This window comes from Narcine bancroftii, chromosome 1, assembly GCF_036971445.1.
Source record: "Narcine bancroftii isolate sNarBan1 chromosome 1, sNarBan1.hap1, whole genome shotgun sequence".
Lineage (NCBI taxonomy): Eukaryota > Metazoa > Chordata > Chondrichthyes > Torpediniformes > Narcinidae > Narcine > Narcine bancroftii.
The window spans coordinates 427,349,774-427,362,914 of NC_091469.1; the positions used below are offsets into that span (position 1 = coordinate 427,349,774).

General features: G+C 43.5%; 1 long non-coding RNA gene across 1 annotated transcript in view; it reads right to left on the reverse strand.

Moving 5' to 3' along the window:
- The window catches only part of LOC138753440 (uncharacterized), an 81,374-nt gene that overhangs the window by 46,189 nt on the left and 22,044 nt on the right, over window positions 1-13,141 (reverse strand). The window lies entirely within an intron of this gene.

Sequence of the window (13,141 nt, forward strand, 5' to 3'; positions counted from 1 at the left end):
AATGGAGGGGGGAGAACTGGAAAGGGGAAGGGAAGGGGGAGAGAGAAGAGAAGTTAGGAGAAATTAGAAAAGTCAGGTAATGCCATCTGGCTGGAGAGTGCCCAGACTGAAAATCAAGTGTTGTTCCTCCAATTTGCTGGTGGTTTTGGTGGGGATAGTACACAAGGCAATGGACATATGTCAGTATAGGAGTGTGGCACAAAACTGAAATGGTTGGTTACTGGGAGGTCTCTGTCACTGGTGCAGATGTGAGCAAAGATGCTCAGCAAAACAATCTCCCAATCTGTGCCAGTCTATTTAACATAAAGGAGGCCTCAAAGGTGCACATAATGCAGTAAATCAGTCTTGCAGAAACACAAGTGAAGTGTTGCTTGGAGCCCTGGACCGTGGTGAAGGTGACCAAGGCAATTGTTGAGAGCAGGATGAACAATGTCTGCATGGACTTAGCAAAGTTTTGCAATTCTAGCCAACACATTACAGGAACAATGTGAAGGCTTCAAAAAGGTTGCAAATTAGGCCTATCAGGATGTTTTCTGGTTTAGTGGGTGTGAAGTGTTTAAAAATGGGTTGCTTTCTCTGGAGCACAGAAACTGATAGAGGTTTATAAAATCATGTGAGGCATTGATACGGTTAAATCTGTTCCTCGGGCCAAAAAAATCACAGACGAGAGGACATGTGTTTAAGGTGAGAGGGAGAGGGAGCAAGTTTATGGGAGGTAAGCAGGGTGAATGTTTTATACAGAGAGTGGACAGCACTTGATTTGACTGCCAGGAGTTGTGAAGGAGGCAGATACAATAAAAGCATTTAAGAGCCTTCAGGACAGACGTAAATATGAAGAAGTTGTGGGGTGTGGGGGGGGGGGGGGTGGGGGATGCCTATCAAGTGTTAGCAGCAGACCTTTAGTTTGATTTGAACATTGTGTTTAGCTCAGACATATGGACCAAAGGACCTATGTTGAACTGTTCTATGGCTATGGTTTATATTTTGCCAGGGTTAATAGCTAATTGGACACAAAATTGGCTTGGTAGAAGTTGTCAGAGCATGGTCATGGAGGATTTTTTTCTCAGATCAGATGACTGATGTGCCATAGAGATTGATGCTTGGTGATCTGTTGTTTATCATATATATTAAGATGAGAATGTAGGTGACATGATTAGTAAATTGGTGTATGTAGATGATACAAAACTTGGTGGTGTGATGGATCATGAAGGCAGTTATCTAAGGTTATAATAGAATCTAGATCAACTAGGAAAACAGGACAAGGAGTGGCAGATGGAATTTGATAAAGGAAGCTAAACCAGGGCAGGACAAGTGCAGTAAATGTAAGAGCCTGGGTAGTGTTGCAGGACAGAGATCTATGAGCACAATTATATAGTTTCCTGTAAATGGTGACACATGTAGACATGGAGTTGAAGTTGGTGTTTTCCATGCTTGCCTTCATTGGAAGGGGACTACAGTACAAGAATTGGGATGTCATGCTGCAGTGGTACAAGAGGTTGGTGAGACCACACCTGAAATTTTGTATGTAGTTCTGGTTGCCACAGTAAAGGAAGGATATGATTGGAGAGGATGCAATAAAGAATCACATGGGTATTGCCAGGGTTAGTGAGCATGAGTTAAAAAGAGAGACTAGATAGGCTGGGATAGTTTTCTTTGGAGTGAAGGAGGCTGAGGGCTGTCTGGCATGGAGGAGTCTAAAACTAGAGGGTATAAGTTTATGGTGGGAGTGGAAAGATATAAAGAGGACCAGGGTGCAAGCCTTCACACAGCAGTGTTGGGTATATGGAACAAGCCGCCAAAGGAAGTGGACAGTTACAAAGTTTAAAAGATATTTGGATAGATTGATGGATAAAAAATGGTTCATACAGATTTAGGCCAAATGCAGGCAAATAGACCACATTCAGGAGGACACTTTGGTGAGCATGGCTAAGTTGGGCTGAAGAGGCTAAGTTGGGCTGAAAGGGCTGTATGCAGTTTGGTTGTTATAACCTTCTTAAGCTCATTGCGGCAGAGGGGTACTTTAATCCTGCTGCTGACCTACTTGGTTATCTCCAAGCATGGCATTGTTTAATTAATTGTCGATTTATTGCTTGGGAAAAGTATTTCTCTGGATGCAGCTACGTGGGTAGTGTTGCAAATCATTGTCAAATCATTCTAAATTAATAATAAATCTCCATTTCATGGAAAATCCCAACCTTTTCAAATTCTATTAGCAGATCAGGTCTTTAAAGTGTCTAGTGGAGATTGAGTTGTGCAAGTTTACATCATTCCTACGGCCACATCTTCAACCTGAAGAAATATTAGATGCCTTAGGAAAAATGCTGAACATTTTGGGTTTCCCTCCTGTTGGTTCAGTTCTTCCACCCTGATGTTGGCTTGAAATTGTTCTTTGATCAAAGATCTTCATAACCTAGTTAAAACTTCAAAAGTCAGTTACTTCAAAGAGCACTATTTTGTATGAAAAAGACCCTTCATAAATTTTCATTGATAACTTTTCGTGTATTTCTTTATAGTTTTTCATACTGCTGTAGAATTTCTAACGTGTATTCTTCGTGAGTAGGGCAGACTCCCAGGGTCTTCTTCAAAGTATAGTCATGAAGCATATGACTGATGGAGAGGGCAGACAGGTTTCATTTCCTTTCTAAAAGATAGAGTCTATAACAGTATAAAACTCTAAGTGCTCTCTTGAAATTTGTATGAATGATAAAGGAAACTGGGATAATTCATCACACAATAGCTGAAAATATTTTGATTGAAAAAAAACAGTATTATTGCTGCACAAAGTGTATTCCACCAATTGAATCCACACTTCAACCACTTTAACTTCCCTAACAATGAAGAACCACAAAGATGGAGCTCACCATAAGGAAATACAGTCTCAAACTGATCTGGCGATAAATTGAACTCATCAATCATAGGACGACTTAAAATGGAAAATTACATTTTGAAATGTTGTGGGTGATTTGTAATTTTGTTTAAGTACACTGGTCATGTGCAAGGGCATTGTGAAAGAATTTCTGCAATTGCAGTCTTCTAGAAATGAGCCTGACATTTGTAAGTCATGAACAGTCAGAGCCAAACTATCACTGAAGTCCAGGACAGTCAGTTCTGGCCAACAGAATGGCTTATACTGTATTTGAATTGGAGTCTTTGTAATAAATTTATAAAGAAAATTGCTCAATAGCCGAACAATATATCTTCAGTTTTGAATTGATGGCTATCATAAATGCTCTGGCATTTTTTACTTTGGAATAGGAAAGCTCCAATAGATTAAAGGCTCACGCTATAATCAACTGGTCGCTAGTTCAAGAATAAAGTACACTGGGACATTCATTACAACCATGTTACTGTGCCAAGAGTGCCATTATTTATAGTACTTACAGGAATATTGTGTGACTATTATTGTAAATGTTAAGAAAGTTTCAGAGTTAATCTGCATTTAAATGATAAGTTGGAGAAATTGCTTTTGATCTGTAAGAAGACTGTAGAATTACTATTAATATGTTCATGTGTTGACTTCTTTCTGGCGACACAAAATGTGATCATGCTTGATTTGAAGAGAAAATCAGGGAGAAAATGTAATGGTGTATTTCTTCCAGTGGTGTCCATTAGACCATTAAACTCTGTGACATCACCAGGAAGTGGATGGAAAGACTTTAGAAATACCAACCACACCCTTTTCAAGCCACCCAGGTCTTCATTTTTTGACCCTTGCAAAATTAATTTAGCAATAAAATGATCATGGCAATTAGATATGGCAACTCTTGAAAAGCAAAGATGAACTGCTGTTAGAAATTTCAAATAAAAAGAGAATGATGTAAATAGTAAAGAGGCCACATCAAAAGGAAGGGAAATAGTTAAAGTTTTAGTCAAAGTCAAAAGTTCCTTCATTAGAAGGCAACCCTAGCTTTGTTTTATATCTTATGTTGTTAATACGCAAGTTAGAGTCACTAAGGGTCAGATAATGACAAAGTTGGCTGTTTTTCAAATTTCAAGAATGCAGCATTTATGTGGCATTGCAGAATTGCTTCTATACTTGGATACTCAAGTGCAATTTTAATTCATTAAGCTGGTGAGCAAGCAGCTAAAATTTCTCAAGATGCCTGCTTGGTCTGTAACTAGTTACTTAAAGATTCCATTGGTTTAAATACTCCATGGAGAAGATGGTGAAAAAAATCATATGAAGATGCATTGTCATCAGAAGATCAGGGCAGAAGCTCAGAATGTTGCAGAAAAGTATTTATCCCATGACATCCCAAATTTTCACAATTTCCAGATAAAAGTCAGGAATATAATTGCGTACACATTGCATGCCTGGATAAATGATGCTCTGAAAGTACCATTATCCACATGCACTGCATTACCTAAGCTACTTCTATGGGCCCCCCTTGCAACCTCTACCATCATGAAGGAAAAGAACAAGCTCAGAGAAGACTACCACCTGCAGATATCCTGCAAAGTCACATACTGTCCCAACTTGGAAAAGTACATTTCCAGTCCATTACCATTGTTAGGCTGACATCCTGGTACTCAGGCACACAGCATTGAATTCTGTAGCACGATCAATAACCACAAGCAAACATGAAGTGAATGATTAAAGGCTTTAATAACCTGAAACTTCACACATGTCTTTACATGCTGCTAGCCTGGATCCAATGCTAGTATGGAGGGAGGAGATTAAGGCTATTAGCCTTTATTAGGAATCTTATGGGGAGGAGTTACAGGGTTAGAGGCTGGCCAGCCTATACAGTGTAGTGAAGTGACCTCCTGCAATACCATTTTCCACCACATTCACCACTTCTTTTTAGATAAAGTCCGGCAGGGTAAAATGGTTACCGGTTGTGCAGTCTTTCATAGTTCGTAGGTTCAGCTGGTTCAGTGTTTTTATCCGCCACTGTGATTGACACAGCATGGTTGGATTTGGGCAGTGACCTGTATAGTGAGCTGAATATCCAGGGGCTGAATTGTGTTATCCAAATGAGCTAATAGTTCATTAGCCCTCTGCTAGCACTTACTCTAGCATTTATAAACTCTATGTCTCCTGAGGGGGGAGGGTTGTTGGGGTTCCATTCACGCTTGTAGAGGTGGCAGAGGTGCAGGCCTGAGGGGTAATGGTGGTGGGTTCAAATGGTCATTTGTCTGGGAGATACATGGGACTGGCTGGTCACTGATGAGATGTTCTGGGTGAACCTCCTCTTCCAGGGCCTCTGCTCGAGCCAGGTTGGATGGACACCATGTCTTGTAGCCTGCCCGGGTATTATACATGGGCATATTGGAGGTATGCATGCAGGATGTGCACTTTCTCAACCAGTGAGTCTGCCTTCTGGGTCCTAATGTGTCTACGAAGTAGAACCAATCTTGGGGTCATCAGCCAGACTGGCAGCTGATCTCCTAGGAAAAGTGAACAGTTTCTTATTTGTAGCAGTACAGAGTAGGGACCTGGTGGTGTGTGGTGCCTCTGGAAGGGCCTCTTGCCACTGGGAAATGGGCATCCCTTATGACTTGAGGGCCAAGAGGATTGACCTCCTGATCATGCCATTCTCCCTTTCCACCTGCCTGTTCCCGTGGGGTCCTGCTTGTGGACAGGAAATATTGGTGTATCTCCTCACTCATGAATGAAGACACCCAATCACTGTGAATATAACTGGGGTATTCGAACAAAATGAGAGGTTGCGGAGGGTTTTAATGACCATGGGCGTGGTCATCTCCAGCAGGGAATGGCGAATGGGAACCATGATTACTCATCCACGATATTCAGGAATTACTCATTCTGATGTGTGGAGGGAAAGGGAGCCCTTGAAGTCCAGACTGAGACATTTGAAGGGACAAGTGGCCTTGATCAGTTGAGCCTGCTCCGGCTTGCAGTCCGCACAGACCCAGCAGTTACGGGTCAGTCCCTGATCTCCTCCACCGAATGGGGAGGTTGTGGGCCCTCACAAAGTGGTAGAGCCTGGTGACCCCAGGGTGGCAGAGGCTATCGTGGAGGGCTTGGATTCAACCTCCTTGAGCTCTGATGCAGGTACTCTTGGACAGAGAACCAGGTGCCTCATTGAGCTTCCCTGGCTGAGACAAGATTGCATAATTGAAGTTGGACAGCACAATTCTCCACCTCATTATCTCATCATTTTTAATTTCCACCCCCACTGTTTATTAAACACAAAAGTGATGGTTCTCTGGTCCATCAGCAATGTGAAGGGTCTACTGGCGTCCACTATAGCCTGGGCCTCCTTCTAAGTTTGGGGCCCTAGAGGATTTGGGAAAAGAATGCCATGGGCCTGCCTGTTTGGATCAGCATGGCAGCTAGGGCAAAATTGGAACATTCGTTCTCCACTTGGATAGGGATGGATTCATCAATGGCATGCATCGCCGTCTTGGCAAACACATCCTAATGCTTTCAAAGGACATGGGAATATGGTGGTTTTCACCAGGGGGTGGGCCTTGTCCACGTAATTGGGGACCCATTGGGCATAGTATGAGAAGAACCCCAGGCACCTTTTCAAGGCTTTGAGGTTTTGGTGGATTGGGAGTTCCAGAAGGGGGCAGATACGCTTGGGGTTGGGGGCAAAGAAGCCATGGTTCACAACACAACTGAATATTGCCAGATGCCAAGTGCAGAAAGCACATTTTCTCTGGTTGCATTATCAGGGTTTTAGCAGAGGCGAAGAACTCCTGTAGGTTCTCATTGTGTTCCTCTTGGTAAAGGCCACAGACATTATCCAAATACAGATATGTGGCTTTTAATTTATTATCATTCACCATGTGGTCCATCTTCCTTTGAAACACGGACATTTCATTCATAAGGCCAATAGGACCTGTAGGAAATGGTAGAGGCATGTATGGATGCTCCTCCAGGTGTATTGGGATCAGGTGAAGACCCAGCACTGGGTGATATCGTTCATCCTGTTGATAGTCTGGCTGTAATCAATGAGCATCTGGTGCTCCTCCCAACTCTTAACCACCACTCTGGGTGCCCTTCAGGGGCTGTTACTGGGCTCTATAATGCCCTCCGTTAGCAGTCACCTTAGTTCAGCTTTTATAATCTCTCTACTTTTTGTGGTGACCCATTTGCAGTCAGGGGTGAGGTTCTGGAATGGTGGGGGGGAGGGAGGGGTGAAGGGACCTGAAGGGTGACCAGACCACAGAGCGGGAGTCCTGGTCAGCATTCTGGTGTGGGATTGGTCGTGTATGGAGAGGTGGGTGGACCATCCAGGAATTGATTGTTTTTGACTGTGAGGGGAGGGTGGGGCCTGTCAAAGTACATGAGTATGCTCTTTAGCTGGCGTTGGAAGTCCTGCTTTAGTATGACTGGTGCACAGAGGTGGGGCATCATGAGCAGTTTGAAGTTTGTATCTTTTGTGATCCACTTGGTTACAGTGCGTGGGTCATGGTGCAGCACCCGTGAATTTCTGTGGAGTGCGATTTGGACACTAAGTTACACTGCAAGGGAATACCATTGGACTGTGCCCAGGAGTATAAAACTTTCAGTGCTCCCCATATTGAATAGGCAGCCCATGGTGTAACTGTTTACCTCTATATCCATCATAGAGCATGTCAGTTGGTGTGGCCTGTTCTGGTTCAGCATGATAGGGGCCAGAGTTAACTCATTATCAGAATCGCTGCTGCTGTAGTGTTGAGATGGCTGCCGTCAACATGGCTACCTTGGGGATTCCAACTATGGCTGCCCCCATGAATTGCACATGGTGGAATCCAGAAGAGATGCTCGATGTGACATCATCACGTGTCATCTTCCTCCTGTTCCCGCTGTTCGGTTCTAGGCTGCCAGAAGTGATACTGGAAGTAGGTTGATCCAAGATGGTGATGCGGGTCATGGTCCTCACACGGCACTGCTGGAGGAAGGTTTAGAATGGCATACCTTGGCGTAGTGCTCCTTCCTCCTGCAGATAGAGCAGGTTTTGCTACAGGCCGACAATACTTCCTTGCGTGTTTGGTATGGCTGCAGTTGTTACACCTTGTGTGCTCAGCAGCAACAACGGCAGTCAGGGTCCCCAAGACCCAAGATGGTGGTGCCCATGCTCCCCACGCCGTGTGGCTTGCAAAGTAAGCCTCAATATTCTTCTGGGCTGTCAAACTTCCTGTAGGGTCCGATTGCCCTTCTCCAAGAGTTGATTGTGGATATGGTTTGAATGGAAGCCAGCCACTAACCCATCACAGATGCACTCCTCTTGATAGACTGCTGTGGTCACATCTACGTACACATAGGTCCGTCCCAGCTCTCTCACGGCCCTCACAAAGTCATCAATGGACACACCAGGAGCCTGGTGTTGGGTGACCAGCTCGTAACGTGCATACACAAAGTTCATGGGAGCACCTTAGTGCTGCCTCAGCAGGGCCACCTCGTCACTTGTACTTTTTGCAGTCCTGTATTACTTGGTTTAGCTTGGTGGCTCACCAATGAAAAGAGCAGAGATCTTGTGGCATCTCATGTAGGCCTTTAAGCAGTGCAGTCACATATCAAACTTGATAGAGGCCTCTGGATCCCTGAAGTCAGTTAGGGTTAGGGTTAGGGTTAGGGTTAGGGTTAGGGTTAGGGTTAAGGGTTAGGGTTAGGGTTAGGGTTAGGGTTAGGGTTAGGGTTAGATTTAGGGTTAGGGTTAGGGTTAAGGGTTAGGGTTAGGGTTAAGGGTTAGGGTTAAGGTTAAGGGTTACGGTTAGGTTTAGGGTTAGGGTTAGGGTAATTAATTACCCTACATGGCAAGTAATTAGGTTATTAAATTGTAACACAATCAATAACCACAAGCAGACTTGAAACGAGTGATCAAAGTCTTCAATATCCTGAAACTTCAGGATGTCATTCCATGCTGCTGGTCCAGATCCAAGGCTGGTATATAGGGAGGAGACTAAGCCTATCAGCCTCAATTTGGAATTTTATGGGGAGGTATTACAGGGTCAGAGATGGGCCAGACTGTATAGTGTTTTGAGGTCACCTCCTACACTACCTCCACAAGTTCCTTTTCCAACACTTCAGGAATACAGCTGACATTAATCTTTTCAAAGACATAGTGGCCTTCAAATAGGGCAGCAAGGTTGGCATAGCGGTAAGCACAATATTTTACAGTGCCAGCAATCAGGACCAGTGTTCGAGTTCCACACTGTCTTTAAGGAGTTTGTACGTTCTCCCCGTGTTTGCGTGGGTTTTCCCCTGGGGGCTCTGGTTTCCTCCCGCCATTCAAAACATGCCGGAGGTGTAGGTTAATTGGGTGTAAATTTGGCAGCAAGGGCTCGTGGAGGAAAAGGCCTGTTACCATACAGGATATCTAAATTAAATTAAATTAAATATCATGCAGATCCTGACCATAAAAAAGTAATTACTGTCACATCACATCACTGTCCCGGGTGAGGTTTTTTATTTAATGATGTCACTGGACTATCTAAGGGTGGTAAAGCATGGGACCCTGAAGAAGTACAAAAGGGAAGAAATTTAAAATTTTAAAACAACGATTCAGATTGTTGGCCATTGAAGCATTCTGTTTTTCCGAAAATGACTTTGGGTACAAGCTTTTACCTCCCACAGTTTGGCATGACATAGTTCTGTCTTCACAGCATGGTTTTGGCAGCTGGTTGAACCCCACTCCAGGGAACACTGGCTCTCAAAACCATCACTATTACTGAAGTGAACGTCTTCAGCATATGTCGAGAAACACCAACACACACACCCACTCAATTAAACTAATGCAATGAATTCATAAAGCTCTACTTATATTTCGCTTAGCAGCTGATTTTTCTCCCATTCCTTTCAATGGGATCATTGTACTTGTGCCAGGTTTAATATGATGCTTTGTCTACAGTTTTCAGAGAACAGAAAAATCTACGAAAATCTGTGATGCCCATTATATTGTGTGGGAAGTAAATCTTGGCATCAATGTTTGCATTTGGTCAGAATATTTCAAGAGGCAAGAAGCATCACAAATGTAGTAAGACTGATCTTGGTCTCCCCTCCAGCCTTCATCACTCAAAATAAGGGAATTCCAAGGGAGAGGTCAAAAATCAAACTTTATAGATATCAATGGATGGTCTGCAAACAACAATTTCATTTCCATTCTTAATGAGTTCTCATATGCCTGACAGATTTAATTAAACTTTTGCATCAAAACAGTGCCTTTTTCTTCAACACAGAATGAGCTTTTATTTCAAATTATTTTTAATTTATTTAGTATTTGCTCCAACTTTGATATCCAATGGTCCTTTGGTTTTAAAGGAGTGAGATCACCAGTTTTTTTCTTCATTTGACTGGGCAATTCAAAAGCACACTAAAACATTCCCTGCTTTACATTATCATTCCCAAAACAGGGTCAGTTTTTTCACTCAATGGAACCAATTTTTTGTCTGCATCATCAGTTCAAGGGCCCGACTCCATTCTTGGGTTTCACTAGGTCATGAAGGCTGATTCGTCTACATGATACAAGGAGGAAATGGATTATGGATGATTTGTTAAGATGTAGTCCCACTTGCCAACCTAAATGGAAGAACATCTCATGACACAGTTCTTCTCTGTTCTTATCTTATTGAAATGTCAACAAGGAGTTCATGTTTGCACTACTCACGAGATTGTATGATCAATTTTTTCCAGCACAATTTTGCCAAAGATTATGGAATATTAAACACAAGGCTCATTCACTGATTTTCAAATTCTTATGATCGTTGGGTCCACTTGTAAAAACATTAAATTAGTGGATTGATGTGTACAGTTTTTAAAATAATAACCCACATGTCATTACCACTCTTAAGCATAGAATGAGGAAAAGAAATGGAGATATAAAAAGCATCACTGCCGAGCCTGTGGACGAGAGAGGTGCAATGAACAACTGTCCCACATGGACGTCTGATAATGAAGCTGACATTAGGCGAAGCAGCAAATCTAATAAAAATTATGGAAGAGATAAGGGAATTTCAAAAGGACCTAAAACAGCAACTAAATGATATCAAGTCAGAGCTCACTGACGCTAATCGAAAAATAGAGATGGCAGAGACACAATTGAAAAGGTGGAAGATCGAGTTCAAAATATGGAACGGATGCTAAGTAAGATGATAACTGTATTAAACAAGCAAGAAAATAAACTACTCGATCAAGAAGGAAGGACAGATGGAAGAATATTATAATATATTATGTTCCCAAAGGTGCAGAGGGGTTGACTATGGTGGAGTTTGTAGAAAACTTACTACAGAACTTGCTGGAGATTCCCCTGAATACAGAACTCGAGATTGAGAGAGCATATTGTACATTCATCCCAAGGTCTTCTGGAGACAGGGAAGATAAAACATAGTACATAGAAATCAGATTCCTTCAGTGCTAAACCAAAGCAGAGATTCTGTGTAAGGCCTGGGGAAAGAAGAAGGTATTTTTGAATGGGAAATTAATATATTTTGATCAAGATTACCCCACAGTGGTCCTGCAAAAATGTAAGGAATAAGAAAAGTAAGCCAGTATTAAAGCAGGGAGCAGGGAACCATTGAAGTCAGGCTTAGAGGTGTCCAGGGGAGGCGGGGCGAGGAGTGACTGACAGGGTTAACTGGTAGAGGGCAAATAAAAAGAGGGTAAGGTAAAAGAGCAGCCACCGAGGAGCAGCCAGGGAGTGAGTGGAATTGGGTGGAAGGAGTGGGGAATTCAGGCTTTGGCTCAAGGGGCTTCAGTAAGCATAGGCTGAGGTCAAGCTTGTCAAGTTAAGATAAGACTGTTTAATTGATTTTGTATTCTTTAGTAATTTCTACTTATTTGAGGAAGGAGGAGAGAGAAGGGATGAGTGTGAGAGTAGTTTGCTGTTCTCTGTGTCAGATGTGGGAAGTCGTGGAGTCTTCTAGCCTCCCTGAGGTTCATATCTGCACCAGGTGTGCTGAGCTGCAGCTCCTCAAGAACCGTGTTAGGGAACTAGAGCTGCAGCTCGATAACCTCGCTCTGGTCAGGAAGATTGAGGTCGTCATAGATAGGAGTTAAAGCCAGGTGGTCACACCAGGGCCACAGGAGGAGGACAGGTGGGTCACGGTTAGGAGAGGGAAGAGGAATAGTAATGTGGTACAGAGGACCCCTTTGGCTGTGGCCCTCAACAACAGGTGCTCCTCTTTGGGTACTGTTGGGGGAACAGCCCAGCTGGGGAAAGCGTCAGTGGCTGTGCCTCTGGCACTGGGTCAGCCTCTGAGGCTCAGAAGGTAGGGAAAGAAAGAGGAGAGCAATAGTCATAGGGGACTCGATAGTCAGGAGTACAGACAGGGGATTCTGTGGACAGAGCAAGGAAAACTGGATGATGGTTTGCCTCCCTGGTGCCAGGGTCCGGGATGTTGCTGCTCGAGTCCAGGAGATCCTAAAGGGGGAGGGAGATGAGACAGAAGTTGTGGTACATGTAGGTACCATTGACATAGGGAGGAATAGAGAAGAGGTTCTGAAAAGTGAGTACAGGGAGTTAAGTAGAGAGTTAAAAAGGACCGCAAAGGGAGTAATCTCGGGATTACTGCCTGTGCCACGTGACAGTGAGAACAGGAATAGAATGAGATGGAGGGTGGAGCAAAGGGCAGGGATTAAAGTTTGTGGATCACTGGGACCATTTTTGGGGTAGGTGTGACCTGTACAAAAAGGACAGGTTGTATTTGAACCTCAGGGGGACCAAGATTCTGGTGGGGACATTTACTAGGGTTACTCAGGAGACTTTAAACTAGAATGGCTGGGGGAAGGGAACCAAATGAAGGAGAACAGCAAGAAGAGGGTTAGAGTACAATCAGAGAAAGCTTGAAGACAGTGTTTGAGGGGGGAAAGGCAGGTTATAGAAAAGGGGGATGTTCTATATGAAGATGGACAGAGGTCGATTGCAAAAGATCATAAGAGAGCTGGTGGTAAAGATAGGGGCCTACAGGAAATAAAAAGTGGGAAATCTCTAAAATGCATATATTTTAATGCTGGGAGCATTGTAAGGAAAGTGGATGAGCTGAAGATATGGATTGACATTTGGAACTATGACGTGGTAGCGATTAGTGAAACAAGGTTACAGGAGGGATGTGACTGGCAGCTAAATATTCCTGAAGTTAGTTGCTTTAGGTGTGATAGAACCGGGGGTGGGGGGGGGGTGGTGGCAAGAGGGGGTGGGGTTGCACTACTTGTTAGAGAAAATATTACAGGCATGCTTAGGTGTGATAG